Raw genomic sequence first — 17,736 nt, 5'->3', positions numbered from 1 at the left:
AAGCCGAAAGGAAAATAACAAGATATACTTTGCACATTCAAGAGTGAAAATAGCTGTTCTATAAGCTTTTCAATCCATCGTAATGCCACAGCTTGCAGATTAACTATACTTTCGCCTAATGTTCACCTATTATGACCAGTGTTGAGAGTAAAGTGTATACCCTTTTCGTGCAACATGCATGTGTTGAGTGTACAGTAGCATTGCGCATTTGGTTGCAGCCAGCTGTTCAGTCCTTAAGTTGAGAAAACTCACTGATCAGCATGACACTTAAGTTGTCAGTCAATCTGTCATCTGCTCGATCAGTTTGTCAATAACGCAATGCTCTCAGTCAATGGCCTATAATAACCGCCCCCTGGGCAGATGTGGGAAATGCAGGGCAAAGGTTTTTCCTTGGCCTCTAGGGAGTGCGCATACAAAGATGTACACCGATCGGTGCAGTTATAGGTAAAAACATGAATTGACCTGTTATAGTGCCGCCATGAGGCTGATGGGAATTCTGCCTAGTGGGAACGGTTCGTCGAATGAGGTTAATCGTTGACATCCAGTGTGTGTGTGTGCACAGTTTGGCATCGGTCGGGCCAGCGGTGCCGGAGATTAGCTGTGCACAGACGGAAGGACAGACGGACGGAGTGCAAAACATACTCTCTCTCCCCATGTCTTCGGCCTGGTGGAGACAAGTAAGAATGGTGTGGTCTCCCTGTCTAATCTGTAGCTATTGATAATAAGCATACGGTCCACTGCTCTGTGAACATTGAGGCTTGCAGTGCATGTCTTAATGTGGTGATGGTCCACTACACCAAATGGAAGTAGCGATCTTCATAAATACTATAATCTCAACAAATGGCTCTTCACAAGATCATCAGGCTTCGACTGTCTGTGACCGTCACCTGACTGTCTGGCTCATTGTTGGGTGACAGAGCGGTGGATGTGCGTTTGTTTGCCTCGGGGGGGCTCTCTCTCTCTCCTGACAAAAACTTGCGCCATATTCTAGTCCGTTTCCATTGCTTATTTGCTTCCAATTAGGGATGTACCGATGAGACAATTTGGCCGATATCGATATCCGATATAATTAATTGCTATTTTTTTCCAAAATATTTTTCTAAAATCAATATATTTAGTCTTAGGTTTAGTCATCATAGCTTAGTTGTCATTTAGTTTTCCTCTGTGGAAAAAGGTAGTCGACGAACATTTTCTGTCTGAGTTTTAGTCGACGAAATCAACACTGACGTGTTGAGCAACAAAGCGACAAATGTGCTGTAATCTTTGCATCTTTGGCATGTATATGCCTCGTGTGAACGCAACATAACAGCCTTTCCTAGTCATGTTCGGACGTCACAGCCATCCCACGAACAATGCATTACGGAATACCTATATTCAACATGGTAAAAAGTTTGTTAAAATCTCGATATAGCTGATCTACAAGCTCGATGCATTGCGCTGTGAGCCTGTAGATCGGCAGTTTTCGAATAGGCAAAGCACAGTATAAAATAGGCTTAATTGATAACTGTAGCAGAGTAAGGAGTGCAACATTTGACTATGTAGGAAGTTGTATAAAATCTTGAAATACTGACAGTATTTGAGTAAATGTTCATAGGTCTATTGTCTCTGTCGGTTGGGAACATCATAATGTTCAAAACCATTACTTTTCACGATACAAAAGAAGCAGATCGACAAGCTCAAAACATGCTGCTTCACATGCCGCTTAGACTAGAGCTTATAGATCTGCTACTTGTGATGCTTTTGTGTGACACACTGTATATGGATCAAGTAGGGCATTAATTCACTGAAAAAGTTAAAATATGGAGATGCTGTAAGCCCCACGGCCACTTATCATTACCGTGAAGTTTGTGATGTTTGACATGGTTTCTGTGGAAACTACCACCCGCGCAAACCCTCGCGAACCGACGCTGATTGTGTCTACTCTGAATGATGATGAAATGAATTAGGATATATATTACGCTGTGAGTGAAGTGGTGCAAATTATAGAAGGGCTGACATTTTGCTCCTGCCTATATCTGTCTTTCTCCCGGGAGCTTTGTGTTCTTGACCTCACCATGCAGCATGGCTTAAAACGAACCCGTGTGGAGCAGTGATTCTCAAACCTTCTTACATTTCAAGGACCTCCGGTTTGATATGCATTATAGGCCAAGCGACTCTCAACCTGTGGGCCGGGGACCACTTTTTAATCCTTTAATCCTTTCATTGTGTTTGTGATTCATTGTGATAAATAGCAGCTGTGTACTAAATAGATTTGGTTCCATTGATCCAAGAAGTAACCAGCGGTGGAAAAAGTACTCACAAACCTTTAATTATAAGCAAAGGTATCAATACTGCAATATAGAAATACTCAATTAAATTCAAAATGTACTTGAGTAAAAGTACAGAGGGTATGCGCGTAACATCATCATACCCAGAAGTGATACGGCCGTGTTAAGTGGTCAGATGGGTGGACCGCGGACGCTTTAAAGATTCCAAAGTGGGCCCATGGTCCAGAAAAGGTTGAGAACCACAGCATTAGGACACGGCCCCCCAGTTCATAAGACCTACATTGTAAAAAAAATCTCAGCGTTCGTTTCAATCTTTAAATCCAGAGTGTACTGTAAAAGCAATCTGTCACACGCACCGACGGTCGCTGACAGTGAGTTTGATTTGCACACTATCTATTATGAGTTACAGGCCCCGGCAAGCTATAGGGTCCATTTGGTTCCTGTCACACGGCTGAGTTAGTTGACATTAATTATCTGAACAATCAGTACTCATTTCTAGGATTGTGGCTGAGCACGGTCAGAGCTCATTTAGTTAGCGCCTCGGATACATGGGCATGAACTTACACGTGGGCTGTCTTCTATAGCGCTGCTGCTGGCACCCTGACTCGCCGCGCTTCACGCCCGTGGTTCCTGGCCAGCAGTGGTGGAAAGTAACTAAGTACTTTTACTTAAGTACAATTTTGAGGTATTTGTACTTTACCAATTTCCAGTACTTTTACTTCTACTCCACTACATCTCAGAGCCAAAATGTGTACTTTTACTTCACTACAGTTAGGGCGTGGGTAGGGGGATGTGAGGGGGTGGGTAGGGAAGCTCATTATATTTGCTGACTCCACATGACTAGATTTCCTGAAATGCATTCCAAGTAGTGTGTTGGAACACAGCATGGAGGGGCCACTATACCGTGTCGGTGCATGATGTGACAGATTGCATATTCATAACAGCGGTGATGTCTTAATGTCCATTTTTACGAGCACGGTTTGTTTGATCGGCCCGTGTATTATCTAAGGGCTGCGTGTGGCCACTGTGGTCGATGGAGGTGTCAAAAGGTTTGTATTCGAAAGGTGCGCGCTCACTAAATAATGTACCATCTGCTCTATAAATGTTGCATCACTCTCACATGATCCCACAGTTCACACACATTCTGTTTCAGTGCTGTTGTAGTTCTACTGCTCATGATCGACTACAGTATACTGGCCCAAGGTTATTGTGTGTGTTTTCAATTCTTCATAACGTCATTTTTTACTTTTTCTGTTCTAATCTAATCCTAGCCTCAATCTAATTCAGTGGTGTTAATGACCAATACTTGGGTCATCATCAATGTACAATAGCAATAATTTGGCCATTCATTTTGTCCATAGACATTTCTGAAAATATGTATAGACGTTATTTTAAGCCTGGAACCAAACCATACAGCCTCCTAGTGAATCATGACCATAAAACATTTGATTCTGTGTCAAAAATACCCTTTTCTTTGCAGTCTTCAAATCCTTTTCTGGCACATAATAATCTTTTATTTGACTCGCCAGCATTCAAAAGATCAGTCATTTAGTACAGGATTCATGGAACAAATATAGTGTTCTTAGGACCCAAGCTCTAAAAGCATTGAGAAAGCAGTGGCAGTAAACTACTTATAATCTCTCCGTCTCCCTCCCGTTTTGTGGTAGAAATAATGTATAAAAGCATCCAGGAAGACGTTCATTAGTATGAGTGACTTTCCATTTACTACCCTTCCTTTCCATCCAAGGGAGAAGCATTGAATGGCGTGAAAAATTTACATATCGGTATTCTTAAGCCAGCTAGGCTTTGCCTCAAACAACTTCAGTTGAGTAACAGTTTGTTGAATGGTAATAATTATTCTGCCTGCTCGCAGCTTCGAACCCAGGCAGACACGCATACATTTGCACGCAGGAAAATGGTCCTAACAACATTCATTTCTCGATTCTACTATACGTACTGTATGGGGACGCTTGGCCCTCACAAGCTTAATAATAATACAAGTGTGTCACACACACACACACACACACACACACACCCTCTTACAAACGCAGAAGCGCACAGACACACGTTAATGTGCACACAGACCGGAGCATTCAGACAGCCACTCTCTTCCAGGCAATTTGACTCAGACAAAAGCTGCACCAACTACTAGTAATCCCTGTCTTCACTTCCCTCGTGTCCCACAGGAGGCACTTTCTTCTACAACAAATCACTGCACCGTACAGTACCACCGCTGTGGAAAAATATGTGCATTAATACATTAGTCTATTTTAAGCTCTGAAGGTGACAAAAGTTAAGCACCCAACTCAACTTCTAGGAGGAAAAAAATAACCCCAAAAAAAACAAACAAACAAACATTGACAAAAAGCCGGTTTTCCTGCGTTTAACATATACCCTGATAATTATCTCGGGGGGAAATGGTAATATCCAAAGTACACAGTAACCACACGATATGATAATATGCTCTGCAACAGTTCATATTTTCACAACACACCATTATTGTTATTATTATGCTGACATCGCCTCAGGCAAACTTTGTGCGACGCCAGGTTTACTTTGCACAGACAACGTAACTCGTCCTCATCCAACCTCGGGCGTGTAGCTGCGCGATAAAGCCTGCCCTCGGCTGACGCAGAGGTGAAGATTTGTTTCTCACATGGCCTTATTGGTTCACAGACAGGCAGATAATTGTGTTTGGTCGGTCCCGCTGGGACCTCCCTTCAGCATGGGACATGGTTGTTTTCCCACTGTTTTGGTTCCATAATATTCAAGGCCAGTGTTGTTTTCGTTGACTAAAACTATGACAAAAAATGTTCGTCGACTACCTTTTTACCACGGAAAACTAAGTTATGATGACTAAAACTAGGACTAAATATACTGACAATTTTGTCAACAAATACAAACTAGACTCAAATGTTAGGAGGGGCCTAGTGGACAAGAGATCCAGAATAAGTCATTTTACACTTGGTTGCATGCTGAAAATGCCAGACTATGTCACAGCAAAAGAAAAGTCTCACTTTGAATATAGTGGGCTCTGATTGGTCACCCACTACAATGGGGTGAGCGAAATGTAATTCAAACTGATGAGTGCCAGACCAATCTTGTCCTGTGGCAGATTCATTCGATGGGTTTCCAGACTAACTGAGCTGGACCTATTCTATATATTATCAGCTTGCTAAATTATCCCCCCTTTCATGTTCTATACACACCCCATTTCTGCTAAAATTTACTTTAGTTAACAACATGAACCCAGGCGTCCCTACTCTGGGGGCGATCTACACGCTCACGCTTTCAGTGAAGGTATTTGTAGTACGGAGTATAAAGGGTTTAAGTGCTATTGTCTTTTTTTAGCTCCATATAAGTCCAGCTTTGAGGGTTTGTGTAGGCCTAAACACAAACATTGAAGTCAAAAGTGGTGATGCAAATTGTGATTGGCCAGAATGAGATGATGTATGATGACGTATGATGATAAGCGCGCTGCCCGCAGAGAATACAAAACTCTGATGCTGGCATTCAAAGCAACCAAAGGCATGGCTCCCCCAGTATGATCGTACCCTACAAACCCTCCCGCACACCCAGATCAGCCAACGCAGGGAAGCTGGAGGTACCTTCACTAAAAACGCCGGGACAACGCTCGTGAGTTAAACATTGTTTAATGTCGTTTAATGCAATCAGATAGGACTTTTCTGTTTGGATGCATGGGCTGTCAAGGCCAGAAAGTAGTTTTTCTTGCCACTCAGTGGGCATTCCTGCATAACTTCCGGGTTTGATGATGTCATGCGCATACCCTCTATTGTTAATGGCGTTTAATGTTTGTGTTTGCACCGTTTGTTTTACATCACATCACCTAATCAACATGAGCTAGACTTTAATATACTAGCGCCCCTCACTTCACACGGGAGTGATTTTTATTTTTACGTTATGTTATGTTATGTTACTGTTTGCATCGTCTGTTGAGCATGCCACGCCAACATTTCACTGCTTGTGTTTGTATGAACGAGTGACAAATAAACTCTCTTAAATCTCCTGCTTACCCGCCTGAAGCCGTCCCTATTCTGGGGATGTCATAGTAGGCGAACATTCCACATAAAAAGCTGATATATTCTTGCTCACAACACATCACAATGTTGTGAGCTGGGGGAAAAGGGAGGCAGTACATTTTTTACTGCCTCCCAGAGGGAGGGTTAAATGGTTATACTCCAGTGTCTCTAATAAGCCGAGAGTTCTATATGAAGTGACCGTGTTTGCTGGCCAAGTGTCCTCCATGTTTGGCATAGTGAATTCCATATGTAGTGAGGTCGCTGGCGGTGGAACTTTAGCTGTGCCAATTGGTAACCTGTCATATGACGTGAGATTGGCTAATGCAGCCATGCAATTTAGAGTGTCTCATCTCATCTCCCACTCTGTCCTTTTACCACTCCCCTCACCCAGGGCAAATAAAAGCTATGTATGTGATAAATATGTGACTATTATTAGTTCAGTTGGCAGTTAAGGCAACAAAGAGAACAATGCTGTTTTAACTAATTACTGTCAGTGTCTGTGTATGGGAGAGCACGAGACAGTCTGTGTATGCGAATGCATGCCTGCGTGTGTGCACGCGTGTTCCTTACATAGGTTACATTTGGGACAAATTATAATTAAGTCTTGCACAAACCAGGTGATTGGGGATGGAAGTCAAAATATGGACAGAACCGTGTCCCCAATTAGTTCTTACTGCAGTGTCACTAGGTTAGGGTTAGATCTGTTATAGCTATAGGCAGGGCCGGTCCAGAGCAATCTGGCGCCCCAAGTAGGAGAAATCGGGGAGGCACTGGGGGGGACGAAACTGGGGGGGCACTGTGGAGGCACTGGGGAGTCACTATAGGGAGGCCTTGGGCAGACATTGGGGAGGGGGAGACACTGGGCAGACAGAGTTGGGACAGCGGCTGCTTCGTCTGCCTGTACAGTAGGAAGGACTGAGCCTGGCTATAGGTCAAGCGAAAATGGAATCAATGTAAGCCAATGCAATTGTCCCCCAAAGAGTGATAAGCAAGTACGCGTGCGTGTGTGCGTGCGTGCGAGAAATGCACATTGTAAGGACCATTTTCCTATAGCTGGTCCTCACAAGATACATTTGTGAGTTTGAATGCATGGGTTGGGGTTCAGACAGGCAGACAGACAGACAGACAATTCTAAAGTTTCAGGACCAAATTCCAGACGGTATAGCAGAGAGTGAGTCCATTAACTGGGGTGACTATAGGATGTCTCCTGGTCCTCTGGGTTTCGCACGCCACAGTCCTTGGGGTGTGTAGAGTTCAGTTCAGGTGCATGTTGTCCTGCTATTTTAACCACCCTGTGTTGTCTGTAGAGCCTTGCGGTGGTGTTTTGAGCCTTTATTGCCCTACTATATAACAAACAGTGATATACAGCCAGTCAGTATATATATATATACCCAGCTCTATATGGCAGTGGTCCTCAAACATTTTCAGGTCAAGGACCCCAACCAACATTAATATGTAGCTCATAGTGCGCCACCAAGTGGCGCGCTACGAGCTTATAGAAACATAGCTTTTTCAGAAAACTGTCAGGATGTAGAAGACATTTTTTAAATCTGATCTCAGATGGGTTAAAGTAATTTAATGCAATCAAATAGAAATAGGACTTTTCTGTTTGGAAGGCCAGAAAGTAGTTTTTTACCACTCAGTAGGAATCCCCGCATAACTTCCGCATATGATGATGATGTCACGCGCATACCCTATTAGGTCATGGAAAAATGTTTCTATTATTATTCAATTGTTTTCAAAGATTTTCTAGATTAAATAAATAATAATAACCAATGTACTGTATATAGGGTTGAAGTGGTTCGCCGGATTAAAATGTGGATTCTAATGTGGCTAAAAAGTGTTACGTGCGGATACACATAAGTATAGCCTACTAAGCGGTTTTACATTTTTATTAATCAATATCCGCATTAGTAATCACTAACAGTAGATCAGCTGTTGGAATCACAGAGGGAACATTATACTGTGATGTTTGTGTTATACAGGAGTGTGAATAAACGCACCCACGTCATAATTATGTTTTTTCTTTTTGCCCCTTATTTTCTCTCCGTGGAGTTATTTCAGGCTCGGTTCAGTGAAAATTATTCATGACCAAGGACAGGCTGTATATCTCACCATGGAAACTAGAGACAGCTGGAAATTAAAAAGTCATCCCTGCCAGTGAAGACCGAGATGAGACCATAATGTCTTTCACAAACGGCAGCACAGATATAAAAATGAACCACTCGACCTCAGATTCCTACCGGCTAATTGTCCATTCAAAGAAGAAAAGAGAAAAAGGTTTGCGGCTCTTGAACCGCTACCCAATTTTGAAGCTGAGACCATTGTTTGACGTCAGTCTCAATGGATCATAACCACGTTTGACCTTGCCTGCCCAAAACCTGCATCTGGCTGGCTGGCCTGTAGCACTTATGCAGACTTACACAGCATTTTATACAGACTTATAGCATGTTACGTAGACAGCACTAGAATTGCATTTTATGTAAGTCATAGTATAGTACTGTATGTATAGTTTATATGTATAGTTTCATGATATAGATATTCCACTGTTACGTTCTTAGCTTATGCACCGTTATGTTCTTAGCTTACGTATGTTTCATGATAACTACTTTTATGTATGTGATGTATTGCCATGCTTTTTGTTCTTGCTTATTGTAAATCGCTCTGGATTAAGAGCATCTGCTAAGTGCCTAAATTGTAAATTGTTCCACTCGGCTCTCGCCGTCTGCGCAGCCCCAACAGCAGATAGAAAAATGACCTTGTGACGACGAGTTGGCCAGCTCCAATCTATTCGGGAGGGAAGTGCATCAGTGGAAAAAAAGTGGAGATGCAATCTCACCTCCCTCAACAACTTGCTGTCAAGTTCAGCCGCCCTACCTGCTCCAGTGGAGCCGCTCAGAGCTACGACTCCCTCCCTTGTAACCACTTGCACACTCCCCGAGCCCGTTGATAAGAAGCAAGTGTGTGTCCTCAGTGGAACAAAGTAAATGTGCGGCCCTCGGTAGAACAAAGCCTGTACGTGTCCCCTGAATTTGCCCAACACATTCTCACTCTCAGCAGTCTCAAGTTGTACTCATGTATTATAGCGACGAGTTGTGATATTTTTTGCAAGTAGAAATGAATGCGGGTCTTAGAGGGTTAATGGTGAGAATAGGCATTGACTTAGTTGCCATGGTTACAACTTGAACATAAGTGACTGGAAAGTGAGTCATGAAAGTACTAACCCTATCAACAGCCATTACAGTCATCATCAGCGGATCGATTGCTCTCATGCGCTACAATACTACAATGTGATCTCGACACCCCCTTGTGCACGCTGCACTTCATCTCACACGCCTAGATCATTTGCTGGCTTTTAACAAACTCCGCACTTGCATGTGTTGAGTGCACTCTTGGCCAAAAGTGGGTAAATTTGGGCCAGAGGCTGTAAAGAAGAAGAAAGAAATATCCAACAAGGTCACGTCACGTCACGTACTGTGTCGGAGCAGACGAGAGCTGCTGACTCTACACACAGCCAGCCAGTTCACCCCGTGCTGCATAATATAGTCTCCTTCACAATGAAGGGGGGGAGGGGGGGGGGCATTGAAGCTTACACCTTCTGACTTGTGGAACACGTCTTCAGAGCGGCGCTGCATGTTAACACCACCGAGTGTCAGGAGTTTTGCAACCCAACATCCTCTTATCCTCGAACCACCCTCCGTGCCCTCCCTCACCCCGAAATAAAAACACAGTACGGAAAAGAGGGAGGGAAAATCCCCACTCAGTGCCGTGGTTTGAGTCCACAAGGAGACACAAAAAAAATGTAGCAGAGTGTTTATCCAAGACGACAGGTTGAAACGCTCCTGACAGGTAATTATGATATGCCGTTATCAAGCGCAGGCCAAGAAAGGGGGGCCCTGTTTTCTCCTAACCTGGCAATTCAGTGTCCTTGTCATGTGCTTCAGAGAGCAGAATTACAATGCTATGAGTCCCTGGGCTGCTGTCACAAGAAGGGACGAACCAGGACTGGGCCTCAGCAATATACTGCGGCTAAGCCCCCCCAGGGAACCCAATGTTGTATTGGTGGTTTTCTTTTGTTCATTTTTAATCTGCATCAACTCAAAACAATTCCCGAGAATGGAACTGAAAGGTACATTTCTAGAAGTGCCATGGAAGTTATAACCCTGGTTTGAAAGTGGCCTTAGTTGTGTGCGTTTGAATCATCTGCCTGCCGGGCTGTAATCGACTCTTTTTCACTTGATTGGTTGGGTCAACTTGGCATTAAATCAGTTATTTATTTGCCCCCAAAAACCTTTAATTAAAGCTGCTATTGATTTGGGATCCGTTTCTTTGACTTCGGGGGAGCACTTAACAAACAGAGAAATTACTTCCACAGCCTTGGGCTTTTCAGCGCAAATCAGACATCTTTGTCACTTTTCTTTGTCATTTGGAAAATCACTCCAGTAAATAGATCAATAATGGTTGTTATTCTCATATCATTTTCTTATTTTTAGATCAATCGACGGTTCTGCGAGGCCATGTAATTAAAGCACTGTTGAATGTTGCTCAATAATCCTCCCCAGAAAATCTCTTCAATACGACAAGAACAAAGGGTAGACAAGACTTGTGTAGAGCACACACAAAATAAACATGCCATTACGGCCTCATAGTGTCAGCGGAGTGCTTTGTGCATGGCAGATTAATACCATTCTACCGCAAATCTAACTTCAAACCCAAAACGCAGACGGGAGTCTGGGACACAAAATCTATATTTCCCTGTCAACTAATATGATATGCCCATAGCCGCCATTTTACATGGCCACTCACAGCTTTAAGTGGGTTGCCGTTAGTGCTCGATCATCTTAACTGGTATCAAAGTCAAAGGCCATTTTTACAGTCTATGGTATGACCCCGGCTGGGCATCGAACCCCCAACCTCCCAGTTTCTCTATAACCACAAGGCCACGGTCTGGTATTTGCAGTGGGCTTCGGTAAATGCCCCATGCAGTCTTGAGAACCATTCATCTGTACTTTTCAGCTCATGCCAAGTTCATCTTTTCTCTAAAAGAGAATGAGTTCCGATAGTCACGCTGGTAAAACGCTGGCATGCCATTAGCAGTACAGTATATGGGTCAAATGAAGGATCAAATATTATCCAAATAAACACACGGAAATACATAATCTCCTTCGTCGCTGTCTTTTTTTGCATTAACATTAGCCCACCTCTACGGAAGAGCACCTTGCTAGATTTTTTTTTTTGTCAATCCAAGGACTTACATAACTTATTAAAGCCATTTAGCACATGCTCATTTCTACAGCGATTTACAAGGTGGAGTGTTTGTCAAACAACAACAGGGCAAGTGTCCAAGGACTTAACATGGACGGGTGCACTTGGAGAACAAGGAAATGAGTAAACACACCAATCATTTATCTAAATAATTGAGCAGACAGTGCACAAAGGCAGTATCAGCCCTATGCCATGCCGCACACATGTCTTCCTTATTAGTAGATAAACTACAGTATATGTATGCCTCATTTAGGAGAGAATATCTCAAATGTTCTTGGCTAAGCTGTATGGCAGCTGTATGAAAAGCTTGACTCTTTCTCTCTGCAAAGTGTTTGTTTCATAAAAAGCCACTGTAGAAATGTTATAAACTACTTTTGTGTTGGCGTTTGGAAGCACTCGCTTTCAGTAAAGCAACTTCCTGCTGCCTCTTGCATTATGTGCAAATTCAAAACAGGTGGCACACACTACGCAGGGCCGTTGACTGATATGATATCCAACACTACACACACACTACGCAGGGCCGTTGAGTGATATGATAAAACTTCTGATCAGTGTCTATTGATACTCAATAATGCACATTAAAAAAATTATATTAAAAATATGGTAGGCAGGTTTCTGAACTGTCCACAGCCCTACTCTGAGACTGAGACACAGACAGGGTAGACAAAAATGCTACCATATCATCACGTGCATATAGAGGGTATGCGCATGCTTAAAGTGAATGGCACATCGAGTGTCAAAGCAACATGCAAAGTGAGTTTAACATTGTTTAATGCAATCAAATAGGACTGCACCACTCAAAAATAAATAGCTGATTTCTACCCGGAGCTAACTGGGAAACAAAAAGATTGACGATAAATAACACTGGCCTCAATTGGTCGTCACACTCCCGGCAAGTCTCCAAGAGGCGTGTTCAAATGCCTCTTCATTGTACATTTACAATCCAGAGCTCTGGCTGATGCGCTGCACCTGAGCCATTTACAGCAAGGAACAAGCTTCAGTTCGTAGATCATCCATATTGCAAGAAATCAATACCAAGGATTTCATGGGTGCTCCAAAAATGATTCAGTGACCCCTGAATATCAGATAAAAGGAAATGGAGGCATAGGAATTGGGTAGTAGGACTTCTTAAAAACGACGATATATCGAGACAACAATATTGCTCTACGAAGCCAAAGTGTAATAATTGTGCACAGAAAAATAAAAAAGGATATAGGTCATATTGCTGCAGTAATTGCATGATGTGAGATAATTGTTTAGCCCCCGAAATCATAATGGCCAATTTGACCTTTGAGTTACAGTATACTGCACCAGGTTAGCCACTTAAACGTTCCCGATTCTATGCCCCACTTCCATCTTCCTCTTCACTGAGATTTGTTTAATATATTTACATTTCTGGGTAAATATAGTAACCTAAATAATATTGACATATTCTAACACAATGTAGGTAGGCAATAAAGGGTGCTCTTCTGTGATTCTGTATTGTAATAAATAAATAAAAATCCCGCCAAAGGGACCACATTCTGAATGATTTAATCTTTGAATCAATACTCAATTGTCACACTACGGTATACAGCTGTGCATCCTGACTCTTCTGTCATCTCTGCCTAGAGAAACACAGGTTGCGCACACACACACACACACACACACACACACACACACACACACACACACACACACACACACACACACACACAATACAGTGCTCGGCGAGGAGCATGCCAATGAGCAATCTATCTCAACCAGTGATGGAAGAAGTACTACATTTTTACTCAAGTAAGTCTGTTAAAGGTACAAGTTCGCTATTCAAAATACTGCTACTGCTGCTACTACTACTACTACTACTACTACTAATGGCATCAAAATATATACTTAAAAGTACCAAAAGTAAAATTACTCATTATGCAGAATGTATAAGTTTTCAAATGTATGAAATGTAATTTTGAAGTAGACAGATGACAGATAATTTGGAGACCTTGCATTGCATATCAAATAAGTATTTTTAAATTTCCATTTATTTATTTATTATTCTGACGTTTGGGACACATGTCCCCCCGTCCCCCCCGCATGGCGTGTCACTGTCCATCGGTGATGAACCATTCATTCACCAATGGATGCAGAGTACGTGGTAGAGTGACGTTGTGCCGCCCTGGGTTCGTCCATTGTATCGCGACTGGCAACCCGCTTTATTTCTGTGTCCTTGCTTGACCTGCGGCTCGACTTGGCTCAATAAAGTGACAATTTGTGTTCTGATTTAATATCAGAAGGGCCCCTTGAGAGTGCTTTGCCCCCTCTGTGTACAGTATTTGTGGTTTGGAAAAGTGCACACAGTATAGCCTACTGCAGTGGTTCATAGTGTATTAATTGTGCATACTTCATCATCATAATCATCATTATCATCATCATAATTCTATATCAGTGATTTCAACCCTTTTCATACCAAGGCCCATTACTTATTCGGCATTTGAGCCAAGGACCACCATTTGATGAGAGTTAGCCTTACTTACTTTTTTACTTAGGCCCGTCGCTCCCAGTGGAGCATAGGCCATCAACGACTCTTCTCCATCCAACACGGTTTTGGGCTTTCCTTTCCGCCTCTCCCCAGCTGATTCCCTGTCTCTTCAGCTCCGCCTCAGTGTCCCGCCTCCAGGTGTTCCTAGGCCGCCCTCTCTTCCGCTTCCCCTGGGGGTTCCAAGTCAGTGCCTGGCGCGTTGTAGAGAGAGTTAGCCTTGCAGACTCAAAACTAGAGAATATGTTGTCATGGTTAACATTGATCAAAATAAAAAAATCTTCTACATTCTCTAATTGTGTATAGACTTCTTGTAAATTAAGTAAGCTATAATGCAGATGTTTAACTCTTGAGAGCGTAAAATGAACCCGTAAGGCTCCATTTGGTTTCGCTCTCAAGAGTTAAAGCTCTAAAAGGGTCCATTTGGTTACAAACCCTAATTCCTTTAGCATGGGGACCACCTGGAACCCCCTCAAGGACCACTGGTGGTAACCACTGTTCTATAGTTATAAACCATTTAATTCTTGAAAACCTTAAAGTGGTAACACTTATGGCGCAGTTCATATTTTTTGGTGCACGTGTGATTTTGTTAGCCTGCATGGTTAACCACTCCCCCTTGAAATACCCATTGCATTTGAATGAGATGTTTTCAAGGCTGAGTGGTTAACCATGCTATGGTTTTGTAAGCCCCCACCTCGTGAAAAATGTAATGTCCCTCCTATTTATTTGCTCTGGCCTGGCTGCAGGGCACACTGACTGACACCTGAATGAAACACAGCGACAACAATTTATGTTATTACCTTCAGCTGTGTTTACCTGTCAAAACGTCTGCTGTGAAAAAGGCTGCATTGCTCCACTGGAGGGGCTCACATTAGAAGATGCTGAGAGAGAGAGAGAGAGAGAGAGAGAGAGAGAGAGAGATTTTAATGCATTTCTTCAACATGCAAGCGTCACACGGAAGTTGAAAAAATAGCCGATGCAGTTGTTGCTATTTTTGTCTCCACCAGGCTGAAGAGGTGGCGGAGACAGTTTTTAGTTTTTTTTTTCTTTGCCCCTGTCCGTGTGAGCAGCTATTATCCGTCGTCACCGCCACTCCCACTCCCCCCCCCCCCTCCCCCGGCATGATAGTGTTAGGTGGGTGTGATAGCATGTCACCCAAAATAAGCGAAACGTCTGGAAATGTAAAGCTAATTGAGCAAAAGGTGGAGAGTGGGTTTGGCATCCTGGAGAGAGAAAAACAAATCTTCAAACCTATATCTATCTTGGTCAGTGAAAGAGCCTATATTCCAAAATGTACTTCAGGGATGACTTTCTTCATGTATACATTTTTGTAAAAAAAAATCTACAAAGTAACAGTTATTTAGTAACTTACAAAGTCAAAGTAGGCTGTGGTATTGAAACATATGGACCTAGGCATGAAGAAAAGTAACATTAGCGGTGTAGTTAATACTTATGTAGTAATAATAGTTACGTTCCACCACTGCATTTCTCTCCCTTTATTCGCTGTCCTTTATCTCCCACACAGGCATCCACATATCTAACTGTCTGTCTGTATTTATCCAATTATCTCTCTCTCTCCCTCTCTCTCTCTCTCTCTCTCTCTCTCTAGCCAAGGTGAGTTCAGCCCTTCACAGCCCAGCGGGCTGCTAACATTTCCTGCCTATTAGGATGGCTAGCCACACACACACACACACACACACACACACACACACACACAGTGAGATCCACAAGAACTCCGAAACACCCACTCACATAGGCGCATCCGATCCAGCTCGTAAATGCACATAGACGTACACGTATTTCCTATGCACACACTGTCACTGACACTTTCACATCATGCACATTGTGCACATTCCGCGCACACACACATACACACAGAGAGCAAGAACAATGTGTGTGACCCAGTGGAGGTTTTATGGTACACGGCTCTCATCCTGCCACATGTCTTTCTCCATTCCGGTTAACGCCACCATGATCAGAGGCTCCCTGACAGCCTCTGTCAGGGACGTGCGCGTGTGCGTGTGTGTGTGTGTGTGTGTGTGTGTGTGTGTGTGTGTTCGCGTCTTGTGTGTGTGTCTTAGTATTAGGCTACTATTCTATACTTGTGAGGTTGGCCCACACAAGTACTGTATAGTAGATTTAAGAAATACATTGTTGAGGACAATTTTCATGGTCCTCACAAGAGCATAGTTTTACAGGTAAAATATATATGCTGGGGTTAAGGTTAGGCATTTAAATGTTGGGTTTTTAGGGATGGATCGAGGAATGCGAGTCATGCGAAGTCACGCACCAGTGTTGCAAAAACCAAAAACAGCAGAGCTACAAGCTCGTCATAAGCATAACGCAACACATTGTGAGCTTTGTATAGATCGCCTATGTTCGGTGAGTGCACACCGAAACACACTAAAAGTGTAACTCAGTGCATTACGACCCTGTCAACAGAGTGTGAAACTGTATTTGTTGGGGTCCATCTTTATATAACACACATTTTGGTTCAGTGGTTAAAAGTTCTTTCAATTACAGGTACTTTTATTTTTGCTTTGTTTTAAAAACACAGAGATGAAAATAAACTTGGGAAGTCCCAATTAGAGTGCAGAGCTTACAATTTAAACGAGGCAGAGCTTCTCCGCCAGAAGGTTCTTTCTGTGATCATCGTTATCATGTCTGCCCAAAACTAGTTACCAACAGGCACTTTAATCTCCTAATAGTCTCTATTCTCCATCTGGTTTAGTTTGCATGAGTTCTCAGACAACACAGAAATAGGACTACTTGAGGCGATTTCACAAACAGTAGCCGATGTACAATGTGATGCTTTCATTGCTTCATTGATTCTATTTATGCCGGTTTTGTTTTGTGTTTTCCGTTTTTCACCTGTAATGACTTGTAATAGGGAGTCCAGTATTATTTTTAATGGTTGCAGAAAGAAAACAATTTTCCATATAAAACCAACATTAATCTACAAACACACATTCAGAGGTCCACAAAATATGAACAAAAGACCCCCAAGGAACAGATCTCACACAGATCTTCTCTTATCCCATTTTTGGGGTGGGAACCTCTTTTGGTGTTTTAAGCCATTTTCACAATACGACAAGCTCATAGTGCGCTCGGTGCCGCACTATGAGCTTGTAGATCTGCTATTGTTGAAAAATCGTGAAAATGTGGCCCAAATGTTTGAATATATTCTTTCAGAGCGAACGTTTTTAACTCAAATCTTTGCTTCTGGAGGGGTCCCTGGGACAACATATTTTCAGACGGGTGTCGGCGGCCAAATACAGATAATTCTGGGGGTCCTTCACATGAAAAAAGGTTGAGAACGACTGACATAGAAACATGGGTTTTAACGAAAACTGGCAGGATTTAAAAGACATTGTAGAATCGTCCTCAGGTTATGATGCAGCAGATGCACAAACTCTTTTCAAATGAGCCAAATGAGTACTCACTGCGATAGCTACAGCTAGTGTTTTTCCACTGAATTTACAAAAATGACACACAGGCCCCTGCACCGGTTGGGAATCGGTTCAGTTCAGAAACTGTTTTTAGTCCATGAGAGCCAGAGCTCCAAAATTAATTATTAATTGAGTGGACAAAATCATACCAAATTGTTTAGGAATACCTTTTTCATTTTTATCGACACATTTTGTAATTTTATGGG

This window comes from Protomyctophum bolini (assembly GCF_963924005.1).
Source record: "Protomyctophum bolini genome assembly, chromosome: 24".
NCBI classification, from domain to species: domain Eukaryota; kingdom Metazoa; phylum Chordata; class Actinopteri; order Myctophiformes; family Myctophidae; genus Protomyctophum; species Protomyctophum bolini.
This window is presented reverse-complemented; position numbering follows the sequence as displayed.